The 9036-nt window shown below is 33.4% G+C and overlaps 1 long non-coding RNA gene across 1 annotated transcript; it reads right to left on the bottom strand.

The window, feature by feature from the left end:
• Nucleotides 1-5572: 5572 nt before the first annotated feature.
• Nucleotides 5573-8103, bottom strand: LOC131802558 (uncharacterized). The gene is made up of 3 exons (XR_009342261.1): nucleotides 7947-8103; nucleotides 5944-6085; nucleotides 5573-5771 (listed from the first exon to the last, which is right to left on the bottom strand). It is a non-coding gene; the product is annotated as an uncharacterized LOC131802558 (long non-coding RNA).
• Between the last annotated feature and the right edge of the window lie 933 nt (nucleotides 8104-9036).

Below are 9036 nucleotides of genomic sequence, written 5' to 3'. Positions count from 1 at the left end.
TACTGCTTTCATTGAATGAATCGTCAGTAGTTTTTGTGTCATGTTTATTAGGTTTACTAGCAGATGGTTGTTTTATTAACGGAGTGTGTTCTTCGAACATTTGATTTGTTTGTATTTCTATTTCATGAAACATTATCAGTCGAAATTGCCCTGGAGACGACTTCGATTGCCATGATAACGACGAATTATGTCCCTCGTCAAATACATTTTCTGACTTCTTACTAAGGTTTTCAACCGAAGACGACACTGAATCATAAGGGCGCTATTATGCAGTATGCCTTGATCCGTATCTTCTGATTGTTGTTCTTCAATATACAAACTTGAAGGGCTTTTTAATAACATAGTTTGGTATAACCTGGAACCGACAACCAGAATTTTCTGTTGAGGCATCGCTTGCTTGGTGTATTGTATTTTCATCTTTTTTTCACTGAAAACTTTGAACTGCATATATATCTTTCATCTCCGAGAGATATATTTTATCATCTAGAAGATTATGTTGTTAGTATTTGTCGTAAGCATGAATTCGTATATTTGCAATAGGCCCCGAAGTTAGCCGTTATTAAAGTGAATAAAGCAAAAACGCCAATTGGAAACTTTATGTTTTAGATATAGATGCGCCATTTCATGTGGAACTCAAAAATTGGATTAGAAATAACGCGTCTGAAACTTTTTATTTCTTTTTGGACGGTTTTGTATAAAGGAAAATTTTTTCGTTTGCTGTTTTGAACCTATAATTAACGTTTTATAATTTATTTCTCAGAAAATTAAAAAAAAATAAAATAAAAAAAAAAAAGTAATAATAATAAAATTAAGAAATATTAAGTTTAATGGACAAAATGTTCATTCGATTTCACTAAAATGTGATTAAATTAACTGCAAATCTATACTTTGATTTATAAAAAATATGATGTATCCTTTAAAGTGCGATTTACGGAAAAGTGAATTAGGATGAAGGCAATTAAAATCACTCACATTCTTCTCTCCCAATATGCATATTTTACTAATGATTTAGATGTTTGTACTTTTTTTTATTAAAATTTCTTCAATAGTTATTTTTCGTGTCATTTCGACCAACGATCGGACTTTTTACAAGTTGTTCATTATACTTACACTTGATAATATTAATCGCGCTGCATAGAAACATCCTTTAAATTAACCGTACAATTCTCTCCTTCACGTTGTTTAATGCGTTTTGAATCGACAATATGTAATTCATTGTTGTGAAATGCAACCAAAAAAATTTATTTATTCTGAAATACAAACAAATTTTTTTTTATTTCATGAACAGTGCATGAGTTGAAGAATATTTATTAATTTAAATATATGAGTGAACGGCCAACGATACATGTTTACAACAAACAAGTAAAAACAGTAAATTCGGCCGGGCCGAACTTTGAATACCCTCCACCATTTAGAACGAATTTGTAAATTTTCGAAAAAGATAATATTCGACAAAATTTGTGCTAAATCTTATAATACCGAATATAGCCGTTATATTAGGGTCTGCACGACGTGCACCTACGTAGGCATTGTTTGTCATAAGCCATTACCATATTCCAAACTTGAATAACGGTGAATAATATAGCAAAAATCAGAGCTATACGAAACCTGGACCTGCATAGACAATTTTCTGTAGTTCCCATTACGAACTCTAAATATGTAATTTGAAACTACTCCGGTGAATAATCGCTAAAATCATCAAATTACCGAATATAGGGAGGTACCGTTATATGGGGCCTATACGAAGACGTGGACCTGCATAGACAATTTTGTGTCTCAGGCTGTAGCATGCATTTCGAACTTCAATGTCAAATTTGAAACAATTCTGGAAAATGTGTCGCTGAAATCATAAAATACCGAATATCGGGAGGTACCGTTATATGAAGGCTATATGAAAACGTGGACATACCATTTACGAACTTAACCTGCCTACTGGCAAAATAAAAATTTGTCAAAAAGTTTAGCCTTCTATCTCAATCCGTTCGAAAGATAGCGTAATTACAACAGACAGACATATATACAGACGGACGGACGTCCTCTAGATCGACTTAGAATTTTACGCTGATCAAGAATATAATACGTTTTTGGGTCTGACATGAGTATTTCGAGGAGTTACAAACGGATGACAAAATTATACACCCTCCATAGTATGGTGGAGGGTATAAAACGTAGATAGAGCTACTAGCAAACTACATTTTTTTTCTAAGTGTGCCTGACCTCTGCCAATTTGTGTATGTATTATATAGTTTTTAAAATAAAATACTTTTAAAATAAGTGATTGGAAGAAACGTACATTACGGACGCGCATTAAAGCTATTCGCCTGCTTATTGTACCATGCAAGGGTGAGCGTCAATAGCTCGTCTAGAATACTCATTTGAAAAGCATTTATATTTTAAGTCCTTTAAATTTCATATCTTCATAACAGTTTGGGCCCAATATGGGACAACAGCATAGGATTCAACTTTGTGGTCCCCTCTTTTGGAAAGAGCGTTGAAAAAGCTTAAATCTCATCTAAAATGTTATTAAATTCCATTTATCTATTGAAATGCTAAGCTTGTACACCATAAATATTTCTAATTTTATTGTTGTCTTAAGAATGATCTGTGTTCAGGGAATGAAAAATTAATTATTATAAATATTGTGTGAAACCCTTACAAATCGAAAGTGAAACTACCGTGTGAACATAGTGATATATTCCTTCAATAGCGCACAGATTATAATCAACTCTCATATTTATCTTTGCGCTTTCCAATATATTGTGCCTACCATGTGTACAACACATAACTGATTTGATTGTTTACAAAAATGTGTATTATATCCCAATCAACACTACTGAAACTTGAATGGAAAAGCGGAGATAAGTTTTCGGCCAAGGATGAAGAAAAGAACTGAAATACTGAAATTTATGTGTGTGTCACGGTTGGTGTCTGTGACTGCGATTTGGCGGTGATTTAGTAATGCATCCAATATTTGTACGAAAAGTTCTCTGAACGTCTCTAGTTTAGTAAAAACACTTCGATTATTTCGAAATTTCTTCCAGAGGTAAGTATTTTTACCCTGATTCCGGGAAGCTATTTTTTCTTGGTGGACGGACCTGGGACCCCAGATTTTTTATCCGAAAGTCCGGGTACAATACCCGGCCTGGAACGGATACACTTACCCGATATAGTGGTCACATGATGGAGTAAGTGGTCATGGTTCGGAAGTTATAGTCAAATTATCGTTTTTTTGGGCTCGGATTTTTTATGAAACCCCCAGAAAGTCAGAGAAGTCCCATTATGGGGATCAACAAAATTGATGCCAAACTATAGCTGACACTCTTCTTTCCAAAATGCTACAATTTGTGCTAATACCTTTTCCGGGTCCAGAGATATGGGTCTTTCCATCCGCATAACTCGATTCTAACCAGTTCATTAAAATTATGTTTTCAAAATGTTCTAAATTTGACATTTTTTTTAAAAGCCGGCCTTCGGACGGGGCTTGAGATTTCTCCTCTGGGTATGTCCAACGTCCAAGTTTGCTAATGTGATGTTTTGTAATCCAACGACGCTACGCGAATAAGCTTTTTATTGGAAACATAATTTTAATAAACTGGTTAGAATCGGGTTATGCAGATGAAGGACCCATTTATCTGGACTCAGTAAAGGTAATTAGCACAAATTGTAACATTTTACAAATGTAAGAGTATCAGCTATTATTTGGCAATTTTGTTGACCAACATAGTGGGCCCTTTGTGACTTTTTGGGGGTTTTACAAAAAATCCGGGTTCCAAAAAAATTGATAATTTGACTATAACGTCCGACCGTGACTACTTACCCCATCATGTGACCACTTGTTGGATATTGTCCATATCGGGTAAGTGCATCCGGGTCCAGGCCGGTTCTTGAACCCGAAAAAAAATAGTTTCCCGGATCAGGTTCAAAATACCTACCACTAGAAAAAAATGGAAGAGTTTTTACTAACTAGAGTTTGTAAGGGTAAATAATGAAATGAAAATGAAAAACCTAGATCTCTATGGTACTATATTTGTTATTGGGGAAAGAATGAAGCTGAAATCCTGAATTGCATACTTAGTGTACTCTGTGTATTATAATTGTACGAAAATTCTAATTTGTACTAATTGGGTGTTGAGTGAAGGTTAGTGTCTGTATTTGAGAGAGGAAAATGGTTTTGGAAAAAATTTGTCCTAGAATCGATGAACAAAGTGTGCATTTTTATACCCTCCACCATACTATGGAGGGTATATTAACCTTGTCATTCCGTTTGTAACTCCTCGAAATACCCATGTCAGACCCAACAAAGTATATATATCCTTGATCAGCGTAAAATTCTAAGTCGATTTAGCGATGTCCGTCTGTCTGTCTGTCCACTAGCCCACGCTATCTTCGAACGAATGGAGATAGAAAGCTACACACATTTTTATTTTTCCAGTAGGCAGGTTAAGTTCGTAATGGGGCCATGTAGGTCCACGTTTTCATATAGCCCCCATATAAGGGTACCTCCCTATATTCGGTATTTTGATGATTTTAGCGACATTATTCACCGGAATTGTTTCAAATTTAGTATTGAAGTTCGAAATGGATACTACAGCCTAAGACAAAATTATCTGTGCAGGTCCCCGTCTTCATATAGCCCCATATAACGGTACCTCCCGATATTCGGTATTTTGCTGATTTTAGCGACATTATTCACCGGAATTGTTTCAAATTTGGTATTTGAAGTTCGAAATGGATACTACAGCCTAAGACAGAAAATTGTCTATGCAGGACCAATTTGTCCATTTTGATGATTTTTGCTACATTATTTACCGTTTATTTCAAGTTTCGCATTTGAATATGGTATGGTTTATAACAAAAAAATGCCTATGTAGGTCCATGTCGTACAGACCCCAATATAGGGGCTATATCCGGTATTTTTAAATTTTTAAACAGAATTTGTTAAGGATTTTTTGAATTTTTCAAGTTCGTTCCAAAATGATGGAGGGTATTCAAAGTTCGGCCCGGCCGAACTTACTGCTTTTAACTTGTTAGTACTAAACTGGTGGAAATTAAAAAAAGCATACAACAAGTATGATTTGTTTTCACGTTTTTGGCAACAATATTTTAGGTATTTTATTAACAATATAGAAATGCTGGTTTGTTTTGAGTGGTGGCTTATAGGAAAATTAGAAGAATTACATTTTTGTCTTTGACGCTACACTTCTAAACTAGTGCTTTGGCAAGATTATTTTTATAAATTCATATGAATTGCACTGTAAACTCAAAATGTGTTAAAATTATTCTGACATATATGTGCGAATTTTCAGTTTTACTTGCTACAAACCCGTTTAAAGTGAATATATTGCTGTCGGTAAAATTTAGGAAGATGTGGAATGTGTGAAACGGAGAGAACTTGGTTCTTCTGTTTGGTTACTTCACTATGTAAACACTTAAAACACTGGTACTCTACTCTCAAATTTTGGGAAAGTTGGATTTTATTTGGATAGTGTAATTAATTTCTTACCTTGTAGATACACAACGTTCCTCGGTTATTCCTTAAAGGATGAATCTTTACGGAATTGTTTGGGACATATTCTCAATGGATTCTCTTATGGCCGACATTGTAGATGGGGAATAACATCTTGTTTTCCTCAAAGCAGACTTGTCATCATTTATTTGTGCTCCTTCAACGAACTCATCCCTTGTTGCATAGGTTGTTGTACAAATTTGTTCAACTTCTTTAGATGCAATTACTTCTCCTTTTTTTATTTTGTGTAGATATTCCATGTCATCTGTATAGTTATTCGAAATAAATATATTTTAGTATTGTATTGAAACATTAAAAAATTCAACTATTTATTTGAGAATTTAGGAAATATTTTCCAAAACAACTCTACATTCATTGTCGCACAGTGTTAGCTAGCCATAACTATAATTTTTGTATATATTGCATGTTCAATTTACCACTTGCAAGGATTAATATAGCCGAGTAGGAACAGCCTTTATATTTAACGGTGCAATTTTGTCCATTGTTTTGCCTAACAGATTTTGATTTACGACCCATAGGTCCTCGTTGAAAAATTTCACCAGAGAAAACATTGTGAGACTAAAAAGAGAAACAATACGAAAATGAGAATAAGAGAAATTTAGGTGTTTAAGTAGAGTTGTGTGAATAGAAAAAATTGGAACCAGAATTCATACCACCAAGCCTGATCTCATCTAGCATGTCACTTTCACGTTGGAAATCGTTCCAAAGGCCCTATTATTGTTCTATGAAAATTTGAAATGAAGAGCTTACAAAGGAAATATCTTTTATATTAATTGCTTTTCAGAAATCTTATTATACACTCAGCCATAGTATGGAGGGTATATTAAGTTTGTCATTCCGTTTGTACCACATCGAAATATACATTTTACACCCCACAAAGAACACATGTTCTTGATCAGCATAAGATTCTAAGTTGATTTAGCAATGTCCGTCTGTGGAAATCACTCTAGCTTTCGAGCGAAATGAAGTAGATTGATGAAATTTTACTCAGATGTATATAATGTCTGCAGAAATTTTGGTATTGAACATATGCCATATAGGTCGACGTCTTCGCATAGCCCCCATATGACAGTACCTCTCGATATTCGGTATTTTAATAATTTTAGGGACATTTTTCATCGAAATTGTTTCAAACTTAGCATTTAAAGTTCGCAATGGGTACTACAACCTATGACAGAAAAATATTTATGCAGGTCCACATCTTCGGATAGCCCCCTCATAACGGTACCTCCCGATATTCGGTATTTTTATGATTTTAGCGGCATTTTCACCGACTTGTTTCAAACAAAGCATTTTAAGTTTGTAATGGGTACTACAACCTATAACAGTAAATTGTCTATGCAGGTCCACATCATCGAAGAGCCCCCATTTAGTGGTTCCTCTCGATATGCTGTATTTTAATGATTTAAAAGATATTATTATAGGAATTATTCCAAATTTCATATTTGAAGTTCCTTACGGGTTCTACAGTCTATGGCAGATTACCTTTGTAATCATCATTTTTAAGTCAAAAAAATAGAATATTGGTATTTGTAAGTAAGTAAATAAAAAGGGCCTTTTTATAAAGGCAAGTTCTGGTACAAAAAACTCAAGCACAAACAAACCGAAAATTTAATTAGGTAATCACGAAATAACAATCGTTCTGTAATAAAATTGAATAAATATCTTCAAATACATTATATGATCGTAAAACCTCGAAATATTGGTTCTAGTCCCACGATGCTGCCTACCGTTCTTCCGATCTCAACGAACTGAGTCGATCAAACTGTGCGTATTCGTCCGTCTGTATATGTTAATTTGTAATCCCTCAACAGGTAACATTTATGGTCCTCATTAGTGTAAAGTCCACAATAAAAGCATATTGTCTGGAGATTAATACTTTGAAATGGACCAAACCCCGATTTTACCTGATTTTGTAGTCACTGTGCATGTCACAATTATAAACCAGTCGACGCGGAAATTTATCAAGTGAAGTGACTTGATTCGTTAAGTGGTTATTTTATTTTTCACGCAAAAGTTATGGTCAATTTCACCCGCAAAATATTATCCTGAACTCTAATCCGATACAAATTTCCGCATCTATTGTAACATGCAGAGGGACTTAAAATTGAGAAAATTTGTTTTTGGTCCATTTGAAACCCTAATATTTTGCTATCATAACCATAATTGAGATATATAGCGTGGGTACAAATTAATATAGATGAACCGATTTTATAAAAAGAACTTTTACTCCCTGACCAAAAAAAGTAAATGAACTCAAATTAAAAATTATATTGTCTGGGTAGAATTGCTGTTGCCTAGAAAATTTTTCAATGAACAGGCCAAAAATTTCCATAGAACAGTAATCCGGTTCCAAACTTTATTCACTAAAATAAATGAATTGACGGACGGGCAAGCTTAAATCGACAAAAACACTTACCTTCCTTTTCCTTTAAAATTGTTTGTAACTTTTAATTTTTTTGTAATTCACACTTTTTAATTAATTTTTTATGGGCGCGTTTTGGTGTTCACAATGTGCTTGCTATAACTTTTTCTTCGTTAATAATCTAACCTTTTTGATGGCGTCTTTTAAAACGGTTTTTTGTGAGTACAGAAATTCTAACGGCACTTTTTCAAGCTTTTCGATAAACGATTTATATCGAAAGCCAATTATGATCATTTTATGTTATGTTATGTTCTCATTGCACTTTTAATCAATTTGATGGCTTTCAGAATTAGGTACACGAATCAACCCGTTCATATTCGTAACTCAAAGTAACACAATTCCTTTTTTCAAATTTTTTGTTTGTTGATTTTTATAGGAATTTGTATGAAAGTACATGAAAAGAGCATTAATGATAATAGAAGAAATTATTGATTTTCCTCCAAAGATTTATTTTATCTTTCATTTAAGATTTTTCATTCGTGTTTTGAAGTTTTTGTATAAATGTTGATATTTGAAATATATTTTTGTATTTTCTCATTTTAAAATCAGTTGGAGGGTCACTTGTCAAAAATTTTTTTTGTCGATAAAAAAATTTGAAAATATTGTCTCTATCTAACTCTAACTCGTGGACAAAATGCGTACCTCGGATGAGAGAGAGAAAACTAACTTTCGTTTGAATGTACCAACGAAAAGAACAAAAATGTTTGTTCGCTGAGCAAATTTTGTGTGAAGAATTAAGTTGATATTTATTAAATAGCGGTCGAACTTCATGAACTATGGAAACAACGACTTAATTCTACACAAAATATTTCCTGGGCGAACACTCATCAAAACAATGAAAAATATGTCCCATCCTTAACATATGAGAGCATTTAAAATAAATTACGACATTTGAAAATGCAAAATAGAAATATTTAATGAAATTTTAATAATTTACAGGAAAACTAAAGATTATGAATGCAAAATATAATGTTGAATGGTGTATGTACATTCAGACGAAAGAAAAATTCGTTCTCTATCTAATCCATGGTATGCATATTGTTCATACGAATCAGGACTAATGCGCACAATTCTAGAAACAAAA

This window comes from Musca domestica, unplaced genomic scaffold, assembly GCF_030504385.1.
Source record: "Musca domestica strain aabys unplaced genomic scaffold, Musca_domestica.polishedcontigs.V.1.1 210, whole genome shotgun sequence".
Classification (NCBI taxonomy): domain Eukaryota; kingdom Metazoa; phylum Arthropoda; class Insecta; order Diptera; family Muscidae; genus Musca; species Musca domestica.
This window is presented reverse-complemented; position numbering and strand designations above follow the sequence as displayed.